A 14,443-nucleotide genomic window follows, 5' to 3' on the forward strand; every position below is an offset into this window, starting at 1 on the left:
CATCCCCTACTCTCACTCTATCTCTCCCATCCCATATGAGCTCTCTCTGCCACCACGTACTCTCTCTCACACTCTCACACTCTCTTCCATCCCCTACTCTCTCTCTCTCTCTCTCTTACACACATTCCCATTCCCTCTCTCTCTCTCTCTCCCTCTCCCACTTCCTCTCCCACCACCTACTCTCTCTCCCCCATCCCCTACTCTCTCTCTTTCACAGACACACACACTCCCATCCCCCCTCTCTCTCCCTCTCCTACTCCCTCTTGCACCACCTACTATCTCTCTCTCAAGTACTCTCTCTCCCTCTCTAATTTCTTTCTCCCATCCCCTACTCTCACTCTCTCTCTTCCATCTCCTACTCTCTCTCACACTCTCTCCCATCCCCTTCTCTCTCTCTCTCTCTCTCTCTCTCTCTCTCTCTCTCTCTCTCTCTCTCTCTCTCTCTCTCTCTCTCTCTCTCTCTCTCCCATCCTGTACGAGCTCTCTTTGCCACCCCCTACTCTCTCACACTCTCACACTCTCTCCCATCCCCTACTCTGTCTCTCTTACACACATTCCCATTCCCCCTCCTTCACACACTCCCTCTCCCACCACCTACTCTCTCCCATCCCCTACTTTGTCTCTCTTACACACACTCCCATTCCCCCCTTGTCTCCCTCCCACTCCCTCTCCCACTGCCTACTATCTCTCTCTCACTCACTCTCTCCCTCTCTACTCTCTCTCTCTCGCATCCCCTACTTTAACACTCTCTCTACCACCCCTACTCTCTCTCACACTCTCACACTCTCTCCCATCCCCTACTCTCTCTCTTACACACACTCCCATCCCCCTTCTCTCTCCCTCTCCCACTCCCTCTCCCATTGCCTACTCTCTTTCTCTCTCATCCCCTCTTCCATTCCCTACTCTCTCTCTTTCACACACACCCATCTCCCCTCTCTCCTCTCTCATCCCCTAATTTGTCTCTTACTCACTCTCCCTCTCCCACTTCCTCTCCCACTGCCTACTCTCTCTCTCTCTCACTCTCACTCTCACTCTCTCTCACTCTCTCCTTCTCTACTCTCTCTCTACTACCCCTTACTCTCTCACACATTTTCACACACTCTCTCTCTCTCTCTCTCTCTCTCTCTCTCTCTCTCTCTCTCTCTCTCTCTCTCTCTCTCTCTCACACACACACACACACACACACATTTCCATCCCCCCCTCTCTCCCTCTCCCACTCCCTCTCCCATCGCCTACTCTCTCTCCCATCCCCTACTCTCTCTTGATCTACTCTCTCCCCCCTCTCCCATTCCCTACTCTCTCTCTTTCACACACATGCACTCCCATCCTCCTTTCTCTCACTCTCCCTCTCCCACTCTGTCTCCCACTGCCTACTCTCTCTCTCCCCCATCCCCTACTCTCAATCTCTCTCTCCCCATCCCCTACTCTCAATATCTCTCTTCCACCCTTTACTCTCTCTCTGCCACCCTTTCTCTCACACTTGCTCTCTCTCCCATCCCCTACTTTCAATCTCTCTCCCCCATCCTCTACTCTCTCTTTTCCACCCCTACTCTCTCTCACATTTCCTCTCTCTCTCATCCTGTACTCTCTTTGCCACCCCTACTCTTGCTCACTTCCTCTCTCTCCCATCTCGTACTCTCTCTACCACCCCTACTCTTTCTCACTTTCTCTCTCTCCCATCCCCTACTCTCTCCCCTCTCCCATTCCCTACTCTCTCTCTCTCTCTCTCTCTCTCTCTCTCTCTCTCTCTCTCTCTCTCTCTCTCTCACACACACACACACACACACACACACACACATACACAAACACACATAGCCATCCCCCCTACTCTCTCTTACTCTTTCTTTGCATCTCTTCTTCCTTCTCTATGCACTATTTAGGTCTCAATAGTGCATGCACACTATAGCATGCATGCACTATTGAGACCAAAACTCAAATGCTTTAAATAGTGCATGCATGCTATAACACGTGCACGCTATAGGGCGTACGCACTATTCAAAGCTTTGCATTAAAATCAAGCCTAAGGCTTGGTTTTGCCTTGGAGATCCAACCCAAAGGTTTGGAGTTTATAAACAAGTCTAAGACATGTTTTGCTACAAACATACAAAAAATGATTGATTTTTCTTGTGTGCTCTCCTTCAAGACTCCTCATGGTTGGGTATCGATAAGATTAGGTTACATGACATTGTAGGTCTCTGTGTTAGCTATATAACCATATAATTTATTTTTAATTTGAACTATTTCAAGCCTTTCATCTATAATTTCTTTTGAAAGTATGTTCATTTTTTGTGAAAAACCACCATGTACTAATTGGGTTGTAGATTTTAGCTTGTTCATCGAATTTTGCAACAACTTAGTTTTTTAGAAACTAGACTCCATTCTACACACTTTAAAAAAAAAAGGTTTTGATTTTAGATTAGTTTTTAATTATTTCTAGGAGGATCACATAGATATTTCATGTTTTTGGGATGTGTCTAGTTAAAAAATTCATAATTAAAAAAATACACATTATAAAATTACTCAAAAAATCTAGGATAAACTACATAATGTTAAGTAACTTTTGACTAAAGTGATTAAAGAATTTCAAAAAAAAAGTTAAAATTTTAGGGGGGCCACACTTTGTACTGTGTTATGTTTTTTTGGAATAAATAGTACCACTTTCTGTGGCCCCCTTTTTTGAGGACCTAAAACTAAACCATTTTGGAAAAAAAATTAGTAGTTTAGAAACTAGATTCAAAGGACTATGACTTTTTTTTTTGTCATATCTTAAAATTTTGATCGTAACTATCTTCAAATTCTTGTTGAAGTTCAAAAATTGCTGATTTTAGGAAAAAGGTGTCCACTTATACCCCCCTTTTGGCACCACAACTTGGTGCACTTACCCCTATGTGGACCTATTGATGTTCAAAGCTATTGTGGAGATCATTATTTCGTTCTATTTGTTGATGACTATTCTAGGATGATGACTGTAATGTTTCTTAATGCCAAATTTGATGATTTTCAATTATTTAAGTGGTATTTGACTAGAGTTGAAAAAGAAATAGGGATGAGTATTAAGTGTTTGAGATCTGATAGAGGTAGTGAATTCATTTCCAATGAGTTCAATACATTCTGCAATGATAGAGGAATTAAAAGACAGATGTCAATACCAAGGACCCCTCCTCAGAATGGGATATCTGAAAGGAGAAATAGATCAATAATGGTTCGTGCAAGAGCATTGATGATGGAGAAGAATGCATCAAAGAAGTATTTGAGAGAATTTTTTAGCACTGATGTCTATACCTTAAACAAAGTACAAGTTAAGAAAGGTACAAATGCTACACCTTTTGAACTATAGTATGGATATGCTCCTAATATGAAATATTTTCTTTGGAAGAAAATATTATATATTCAAAGGTAATAGGAATCTCAAACTTGATGCAAAGAGTGATGAAGGTATATTCTTAGGATATTCTACTAAGAGTAAAGATTAATTATAAGTGTTTAAATTCTAACACTAAGAAAGTTCTGGAAAGTAAAAATGTAAAAGTTGATGAATTTGTAGAAAGAAATGATCTTGCATGTAAGGAAGAAACTGAAGATTATAGCCCATTCATCTATGTGGATGATGATGCTCCAAGAACTCCCACTAAACAAGAAAATAAAGCTCTAGACCCTCAACAGACAAGGAATGTTGAGGTACACCAACAAATTATCAAACAATAGATAATAGGTGTTGAGCAAAAGATAGATTATGTTGATTCACAAAAAAGCAATGTCAAACATTAGATAGTCTATCCTGAGCATGTTGAACTAGACTAGAACCTAAACAAGAAAGAGTTAATAAGCTTGAGATTATCTTTCAAGATGAACCTATTGAAGAACAGAGAAGAAAACCACCTGTGCTAGCCAAGTTTGTAACAAGATATTACAAACCTAAAAAAAAATTGGTGATGTTGAATCAAGTGTTATGACAAGAAAAAGATTCAAAGGTGATACGTGCTTACTATGTGAATTTGAGCCTAAATTAGTAAAATATGCTCTAGAAAATGAGGATTGGATCCAAGCAATGAATGAAGAAATTGAATAGATTGAGAAGAACAATACTTGGACCCTAGTACCAAGACCAAAGGATAAAAATATTATTGGAAAAAAGTAGCTTTTCAGGAATAAACTGAATGGAAATGGTGAAGTAACAAGGAACAAGGAAAGATTAGTATGTAAAGGATATGCTCAAGAACGAGTTAACTATAGAGAAACTTTTGTTCCTGTTGCAAGACTAGAAGGAGTCAGAACTCTGCTTGCATATTCAACCTACAGAAATTTTAAGGTATGTCAGAAGGATGTCAAATCTGCATTTTTAAATGGTATACTTGAGGAAGAAGTGTAAATAGAACAACCTAAAAGATTTGTAGATACAAACAAGAAGAATATGGTATGCAAACTGAACAAAGCCCTTTATGGATTGAAACAAGCCCTAGGAGCATGGTATGAAAGACATCATAATTACTTAGTAAAGATTGGTTTTGAAAGGATAAATGATAATAGTAATCTATACTTGAAGACTAGTAAGAACAATGAAGTACTGCTATCTTTTTTTAATTTTTATGGCATTATATTTGGAGGAAAGGAAGCAAGAATTTGAAGAGAAGTTTCTAGAAAAGAAGAATATGGATAGATATGTTGAATGTGATGAATCAAATCATAAACCCTAAGATCTATGGTGATTATGAAAAATGACCAAGCTAGAATTACCTATTTGAGGAGGCATAGAGTCAATGAGAATGGGTGAGTGTGAGAATGAAGCAAGAGAAAGAAATGCTTGTGTAGATGTTATTGAAAGTTGATAAGTGAATCAGAGAAAAAGGCTTAAGTTTGATGTGGAGAAGATTGAATTCTTAAAGGGTTTCCAACCAGATTAAGAGACAGAGTTGACAAGGGGGACTTATCAAGGAATCAACACATGAACCGAATAGTGATTTAAAACTACAAAGTGAGTTATAATCAAACAGATCAAAACCTAATGTTTTCTTTCTAATAATGATGAATAGTTTGTATTGAATCCCTTTTAATTAAAGGTCAACCTAACAATCATTGAAGGACTTAATAGTCTATGTAAATCATTTAGCAATGTGACATTCTAAATGGAATGATCAAAGTCCTCTAACAAGGCCACTTCTAACAGGGTGATTCAATCCTCTAACAAAGTCACATTTAATAATGTGTATTATAACCTTTAACAAGGTTGGCTCCTAATAGAGCTCACTTTGAAAGAGTGAAAAAGAAGTGACATGTTACTGGTGATTTTTTCCCAAATTGGGTTTCCATGTAGAATCCTAGTGTCAAAATTTTCAATGTTTTATTGTGTTTTGTATTTACATGTTTACATTAAAAAAAGTCTATTATAATAGGATAGTGAAATACTAGTAATTTTTTTTATCAATACACAATAGAGACTAGGCTACAACAGGATGTTTAATGTTTTGATTGTTCAAATGGTACCTATGGACCTTGAGTAATTGATTCACCCCTCGCACCCTCTTAGTTATTCTAAACATTCTAATAGTAATGCCCTCTAGAACATGAATTTGCATAACATTAACCATATACTCAAAAAATGTTTATAAGGTATGTGCACACACATTCTCATAATGCTTACCATATAAAAATCCACCATGCAAAGTATAATCTATCATGATCTGCATAGGCATTGTAAGGTATCCTTCATAATAGAAAATTAAGTTATTATAAGATCATCACCTTTGAATAACTTTTATAAATACAAATGATGATTGTTTGGAAGTCGTCACTTCCACATGATGTACACATGGGGTAGGCCCATTAAATCATGTAGTCACACACATGACGTCAATAGTTTACATGAATTTAAAACTCCCTCTAATTTTGATATGATCAAGATCTTCACAAATCAATTGAAACATATCCTCTATTCACTCCTTTGGATGGATGTGTCAAACTCCCTTTGAACATCAATCTTTTGAGCTTCTTATCCAAACTTGCCTTTAACAAAGTGTCTGACTTCCTCTAAATCTGATATCAGTTATTTTTCCTCAATTTAAATGGTTACCTTTATTTGTTTTGTCAATATACTCGAGCATAGGGCCCAATGTCCACTATCTCTAAGTTAAAATCTTACTCACAATGCTTATGCAGTGCTTACTCACTTTCCCTTTCATTTCTGTAGACATAAATTCACTTCCAATACTGAGCTACCTCCATGTTAATTTTGAAGACATATTTCTTGGTGCTAAATAAATTATAATCTTCCTTATTTAGATTGAATATTAAGGCATTTTGTTCATGTGAATATCTTTGTAATCATGGAATGCATGCAACGCCTTCTTTGTACGATTCTTTCCCCTGGTTTCTGGTGAGCTATCATTTTCCATGATGCTTAACGACATGAATCCTTCCAAAGTCCTCTCTTGAAAAGCTGATTTGGGATCAACTAAAAGGTTCTGGTCAATCTTACAACCTACTAGAATCCATTTAGTTGAATATAAATGTTTTTGTTCATAGGGAGGCCTTTGCTAGTTCAGACCAATTTCAGATAAGATGATCAATCTACTTGCTGTTTCAAAATTAACCACAAAAAGAGATATGTTTTTTGGTATTTTTTTTAAAAATGAATGCAATTTAACAATGCAACTATATGAATTCCTAATTTAACCAAGGGTTAGAAAAGAAAATAATGAAGATAAGGTAATAAGAGATGAAATAAAATAGCATCAAAAAGGAAATTCATAAGAGACATAAACCATAGTAACAACACGTTTGTGAGTTAAATTGTCAAAAAGATCAGGTAGGAAACCAATGAAAGTAGGAGCAATGCTTCCTCAAATCCATTGATGCAATCATCGATGATAATTTAGTAAAACCAAAAGATATTTCACTTCTTATCAAATCATAATGCCACAAAAAGTGCACTCATACGAGACGAGAAGATATGAAGGAACAATAGGGTGATTTCTTCTCCAACTCGATACGTTGGTAGAATTCATCAACACACAACAAACACCAAAACTAAAACATTGCATAGTAAAATCAACACAAAATAAACTATTGGCTCCATTATTATCATGAACAAGAATCCATAAAAATAACACACTCCAGCAAGAATAACTACACTTAGAATGAGAGAACCAAAAGCATATATTATTGCATCAACATAACGGCCTAGAATACGTGTTACATTCCTCAATTTATAAGAAATCATATCCTCAATTTTTTTTGAGAATGAAAGATATCTTCATGCAAATATATTCTTAAAACAAATTAAAAAAATCTAATTATGTACAAATCGACTCTCTGAATGGTGCTAAAAAGGACTCCACCCCTGTTTACATCAATTAACGGGTGCATGAGCCTTTACATGTATTAAAATAAAGAAAAGAAGTAGTAGATAAGAAGAATGAAGTTGTAAGAGGATCTAGAAGTCATTGGAAGCTTTGAAAATGGAAGCTTGGCCTACTCTAAATGTTTCTAGGAGTTAAATTTCCATTAGAATCCATTTTCGGTGCATGGAAAGCTCTAAATTTGGAACTAGCAATTAATTGTCGATGCACCTCTGACTTCTTCAAAAAATTTGGTTCACCTTTAGAGTATTGCACCTTTCACACCTTGCACACCTTGTGCACCTTTGGAGCAATGCACCTTAGTGGGAGGTTCAAAAATCCAAAATTTTCCCAAGTGTCAAAACTAAATTTCTAGCTTTTGAGTTTTCTTCCCCTTTATACTAGAGTGATGTCTAGATGTTTTCTCTTGAATTTCTCTATAATCTCCATCACTTGGGAAGCTTTTGGTAAATATAATATCTCATACTTATTCCTAACTATTTATTGATAGTTACTGATATCTATTCGAGTTTCTACAAAATTGTCAAGTCTACTATCAAGTTTCAACAATACCTCTTTAGTCTTGAATGCTTGCCTAATATCTTCATTAGATGAAGCATCCTCAAAAGTTCTTCAAAATTGTTCAACCACTACTTGCACTAACTTGAGTATTGTCTTCAACTCATCTTCAAAAATCTCAAGGGAAATAACATCATAATACCTATCTACATCCAAAATTATCTCTTAAGACTAACCTTTTAACTTCCAAATATCTTCATGAAGTTCTTCCATGACCTTATTTATGGCAACTATCTTTTCAATCCAATCCTCAAGTTTATCAATCTCATCTATTGTATACACTTCCATAAGTGTACGATACCTTTGACCTTTTATTGTTCGGAGTGCTTGGAAGTCGTTTCCCTAGGTATGTACCTCATCCATAAGCCCAAAATCTTGGTCTACTATAGATACCAATTTCTCCGCATTGGAATGAACATTATACAACAGGTTCAAATTAGCCTGTATTATCTCTACACCTTTCTACTCAACATTGTCATGCCATTGCTAACATGCTCCCAAAAATGAATCAACTTGGACATTCCCCTTATCTCTCTTTTCTAGTGCCATAGTGAGAGTAACCTATGGGTGGTCTTGATCTAATGGACCTACCATTCCATGTAGATAGCCTCTTGGTAGCTCATTCTCCTTTTGCAACTTTATTAATTTATTCTCATTTTCATCAAAATGCCTAAAGACCTTCTTGATGCCCATAGTGATCATTACTTTAGTTCTATCTATTGTGGGCTTTCCTAATAGGAATTCTATAATTTGATAGTCCTTAGGAGTCAAATCTTTGGTCTCAAAATGTGGAGGAGGAATGGCTATGTGAGTAACTAGGTCTTGATCTCTATTCTTCATTATGGAGGTCAATTGTTGTGCATCACCCATAGGTGGCTCAAGCCTCTTGATGGCTTCTACTAGTGTATCTATACTCTCATCTTCATCTAGGTTCAACTATTTCTTTTGTCAAACCATAACTTCCCTCTTCAACCAGGCTAGTGCAGTGCCCAATAGAGATAAATATTTGGTTGAAAAGGAGGTTTTCCCAATAGGCCTTTTTCCCTTATCTCTCCTTTTTTGAGTCTTCTCCTTTAGAGAGAGATCTACATTTGGTGTCCCTATATTTGTTTTATCTAAAGTCCTTAACTCTGTATCTCGAGAATTTTTTTGAGGTTCTTCAGGTATCTATCCTTCCTCAGATACTTCATCAGTTGGTATCTGTTCAGGGTCTTCTTTACACACCACTCTCTCTTCTTCCATGATAGGAGGGAGAGGAGTGGCTGACCCTTTGTCCAAAAATAAAAAATCCTAAAATGATGGTGATGAGGTACCAAAAGATCCTTGTGGTAGAGGTGGCATTTGATTCCAATCCTTTCCCAAAGGTTGGTTCGTGGGTGTATCTTTTATTTTATCACCCACCATTGCAGTTCCTATAGGCATAAAGTTGAAATTAGATATGTTGAAAATATCTATTCCCTGCCCCTCTTACTTATCTATCCAATATTGTTTTTCATCCTCTAAAGTTGTAACCTCAATCAGTTGCCTAGGAATAGATGGTGGCATAATGGTGGAGCTTCTCCTTCTCTCTTTCTAGGCAACCCTTGCCAAGTGTGTCCTTTGATTCAATGGGAGATTATCTTCTTCAACTTATTCATCCTCTCCATCCACCTCAGGGATGGTTTTCAGGACTAGAGAAATAGGTATAACCTTTCTTTGTATCTCCTACCTTCTAGTCCTTTTGACTGTAGTTCTAACCTTAGCTTTCTTACCAACTTCTTCCTCTTGTACAAGTGGTAACACCTCTAGTGCTTTCTATTTTGGTTCTTGTTACAATTCATGTTTTGGAAGAGGCACTTGTGGAATATCCTGATCTTGAGTTGCTTCTTCATTTTAAGGTTCTTAGTTCTTAGGTGCTTGAGCTACCTCTTGAGGTTGAGGTTCTTCAACTTTAGGCTCATCTTGCTTAGGATAATCTCTTTTCCTCTTGTTTTTTCCTTTGTCTTCCTAAAGTTACCAACTTCCCTATCATGCTTATGTATCATTTCCAGCATGACTAGAGATTGGATAGGAAAATTTGGTATGGTGACTTTTACACCTTTACCCTTAACTGGGTAGGTTGTGGCTTGACAGATCACAGTCTAAGGAATTGGGTCTAGCTTAAAGGGATTCTTGATCTAGTCCCTTGTCAATTGGATTATATGTCTTGCCTTGTGATTGATATATGTATTCTATTCCCTGTCAACCTCTGCATTCATGGTTGGCCTATCAAATACCTTGTCATGATTGTACAAGGGATCTAAGACATCTTGAGTGTCTTGTTGGATATCCTTTAGTGGGATCTTTACCTTCAAGGTGCTTCCTACCGGATACAGAGTCATCCTACAATAATCCCTTATTCAGATATCATAATTATCTATTGCATTCATCCATTAATCTTGTACTACATCTCCGTGCACAAACTATTTTCCTGCCATATGTTGAACTCTGCCAATATTGTCAAAATATGGATGAGGGTAGTTGTATTCCTCCAAGGGGTATTGATCATGTTCTACATCAAAGGTCATGATATCTTGTTTCTACTTAACTTCAAATGGACCTATATTGATGGGCTATACCCAAGTCTTCTTATGTTGTTTCCTCACTCTATCATATGTAGATGTGAGTTGTCTCACAATCCCTATTAAAATGAGCCTATCTAATGGATATCTTAGAAGTTTCTTTGGATTCATAGTTTTACCCACTACCCTTAGGTAGGTAAATGTCTTGAACTAGATGTAGTAGGCACCTATCTTTGCAATCCTTGTTGTTGCCTCTACTGACATCCTCTTTTTCATAATCACCCTCAATGAACTAGATGATTACAAAAATGAAGCCATCATTCGCTATTTTGTATTACTTTCTCTGATCTGAGAGCTTATTTTTTACTAGTTGGGGGTATACCACATAAGGCCAAGCATTAGCATCTTGCATGCTTCCCCTCTTGAATAGTCTTGGACAGTTAATAGTCCTTTCCACCAATAAATACACCAAGTATGATGTCATATAAAACTTAGGGTTGACCTTTACTCCTACCAACTGCTCATCTAAGTTTTCACTTAGTATTGTAGCCCAATCAATTGGCAATTTAGCTATTCTAATGGTCTTGATGAAATGTACCATCCAAATGTTTAGGTGTCCAGCTGCCGATAGACCCATAACCCTTCTTAGAAGTATAGTGGATTATCTGATGTCATCCTTCATGTATCCTCTAGTCATGTTTACCTTGCCTACTCTTCATCCCACTGATGTTCTATCAATCAAGAATGATGATTGTATGATTTTTGTAGCCTTTTTCTTGTTATCCCTATACCATCTTTCTACTTGATGATAAATAATCTTAACATATTGATCTAATTTTGGAAGATGTAAGACTTTCTTAATGTTCCTCCATCTTATGTCCAAGACTATCTCTCCTTTTATGCTTTTCACAACTCTTTCTTTTGACACATAGTTTTCTTCCAAGGTCATAACAAGCTTCGAAGATTGCACTGATGTAGGATATGAGGCCACATTAACCAAGCCTGATCTGATAAATGCTGAGACCATCAAGGACCTCTTCTTAATCTTGTTTCAAATTATTAGGAATGTGTTCCAAACTATATGTCCCAATTTCATATCTCTAATTTCTGAATGTCCATCTTGGAAGCATGATTTCTTCGGTGCACCTTGAAACTTGAAGACAATTGGTTTTGGAGAAATATTCTCTATGAGTGAGGATGAGGAGGAAGCCATTTTATCTATACAAACATAAACACATTAGTCTGGAGGGATGAAAATTGAACCCTAACAAAACCTTAATTGCTAAAAAGCCAAACCTTGAACACCAAAACCCTAAAAAGCTACTCAAAACCCCCCTTATAGCTTTGATATGTAGTTTAGTGCACCTTGTACACCTTGATAGGTGCACTAGGTGTGCTAAATAACCTCTAAAAGGTTATTGAGTGTGCAGTGGTGCAAGTGTGCACCCTTGTGGAGTGTGCACATGTGCATGTGTGCTACTTGAACATGCATCTTTCATGTTGTTAGATGGGGGGCTAAGTAATTCTATAGGGTTAAGGATTCGCACCCATGCACCTTTATGGGGTGCACATGTGCACACCCTTATATAGTCTAGTGTTAAGGGAAAAGCAATAGTACACATATGTACACCTAGCCAAGGTGTGCATTTGCGCACCACTGCCTATGTTTTTAGGTGTTTTTGCTTTCGAAAGGTGTACACATGTGAACCTTAGATCAGTGTACATGTGTGCACTTTTACTTAGAGGTTTTTGTTAAGTTTGTTTTAGGTTTTGTGAATAAAGGTGTGCACCTACACACCTTGGATATGTGCACATGTGCACACCTTTATTTTGTTGACTTAGTGTTGTGTGCGTAGGTTGCAGATATTTGGCAAACCTCTGAAGGTGCAGAGGTGCACTCATCCATGCTTTGAAGGATATAATGAGTGAAGGAAAGGGTGATGGCCCTGGGTATTTATAGACCCAGGGTCATGCAGACCCTTTGGATGTACGTACTTGCACATGTACATAGGTGAGCACTTCTAAAGGAAAGAACATGCACACTAGCACACCTAAGAGAGGTGCGCAAGTGCGCTAGCTGTGCCAATGCAGTCCTTCACACATCAATCACATTTATCTCCAAAATTCCTCAATTCTGATAACTAGGTTTTTCAACTGAAGGGCTCTAGCTTGACTCAAACTCTAGGTGGAGTCTCAAAAATGACTCAGACCTTGGACTAGGGGTTTGGGAAAGCAAAAATTTACTAGGGTTCCCCAATTCTGGAAGAAATGGGGCATGCGTTGTGAAACTACAACAATTTCCCATCTTGAGAACATGTTGATTTGTAATGTTGATTACTAAATAACTTCTACAAACTCTTAATATTATGTCTTCCCACTGAAGTGGTTATTTCAATCTCTTATGAGGGTGACATAGATTCGAGGCTAGCCATGTAATCTGAATGGGTCTATTTTGCTACAAACACCCATTCTCAAATATGTGGGACCCCAACATTCTTTGGATTTCTTATACATGATTTAATTTATACATATTGTGATTAGGATTCTCAATATCCTCATGACTTTGTATTTGGCATGCCAAATTATAGTTGAGAGAGTGTGGAATCTTGTCTTCGACGTGGTAGTCTTTGTTGAATATCAAATCTCTTCCAAATTTCACATTTTCATAGGCCAAAAACCCTATGTTCAATATGGTTTCATGAAATGAAATGGTCACCAACAATTGAGATGACACCCAAAGTCTCCTCGAATTTTCATTCTGATCAAATATTACTTTCCTTTTCTGATGGTTTTTCTTCCAACAATGGCGAAAACTCATCACTCCAAAGTAAAAGGAATACATATTAAATCTCCATGTAAATGAGAACAATATTGAATAGGAGATGAGATGATGTCATGTGTCTTGGCATATGAAAAACACATAGGATGGATGACAACTGTATAACTAAATTTGATTTTCCATAATATGTTGTGTCATTTCTCTCAATAACTGATAGTTGCAAATGTCTTTGTTCATAAGTTCATGTTGTTGAACCTTCACATATTCCTTTCCATAATTCTCAGTCCCAATCACTTTCAATATCCTCAAGTGCCATTTATTTTAATAGCACTAGATCGCTCCATTAGGTCTCCCTTCTCCACTAATTTTTTGGGTATACAATTTCTTTTCATGTGTGGATCTTCAATGTGGTATGATCATGTAAATTGACAGTAAAAATGTGATTCTCCCAAATGATGTTTGTGTCCTTGCCTTAATTCCCCCCACTTTTGCACCAAACCATGTACTGGAAATTTGTTTGTGCTCATGAAGATCTGGTCTTGGTCCTTCCAATCTAGGAATTACTCTCATTGCTACAGGGTTGAATTTCTTGCCGCCTTCTATGGCCATTGCCAGGTGTAAATAACATAGAGTATTGGGTTAAATGTATGGATTCACCATTTCTATTGTTTGTTTATTTTATCTTTTGAATTTTACTATCAAATTCCATTCCTCAAAACACCAATATCTTGGAAATCGATTCATATAGTCATTCACAATGATCATACAAGGCATATAGATTCAATCATCACTTAGTGACTTCCATTTTATGGGATTCACCATAAATTAACACCACTATGATTTGAAATAGTTATTGAAGATTACACCTCAGATCTATCACTCCATTGCACTCAATTTAGATTTGACTCTTTATGACTATCAAGATTGTAATATGTGCTCTAATATCATATTTTTTATTTTCAAAGGTTGCTGCAAATGTAATGATATTGCCTTCAAGGTGTATACTTTCCATAAACAACGATCTCATATTTATATTAGAGAAAGAATCAAGAGTAGACATGTCCCTTCGTGGGACATGTCTATTCATTAACATAATGATATATATATATATATATCCTTGTATTAAATTATCTAATATAATAACACATTATTTAACATGTGATTATATAAATATATAATATATATAAGTACACACACACACATATAGATAT

Source organism: Cupressus sempervirens, chromosome 2, assembly GCF_028749045.1.
Source record: "Cupressus sempervirens isolate cs-2001-9-10 chromosome 2, ASM2874904v1, whole genome shotgun sequence".
Lineage (NCBI taxonomy): Eukaryota > Viridiplantae > Streptophyta > Pinopsida > Cupressales > Cupressaceae > Cupressus > Cupressus sempervirens.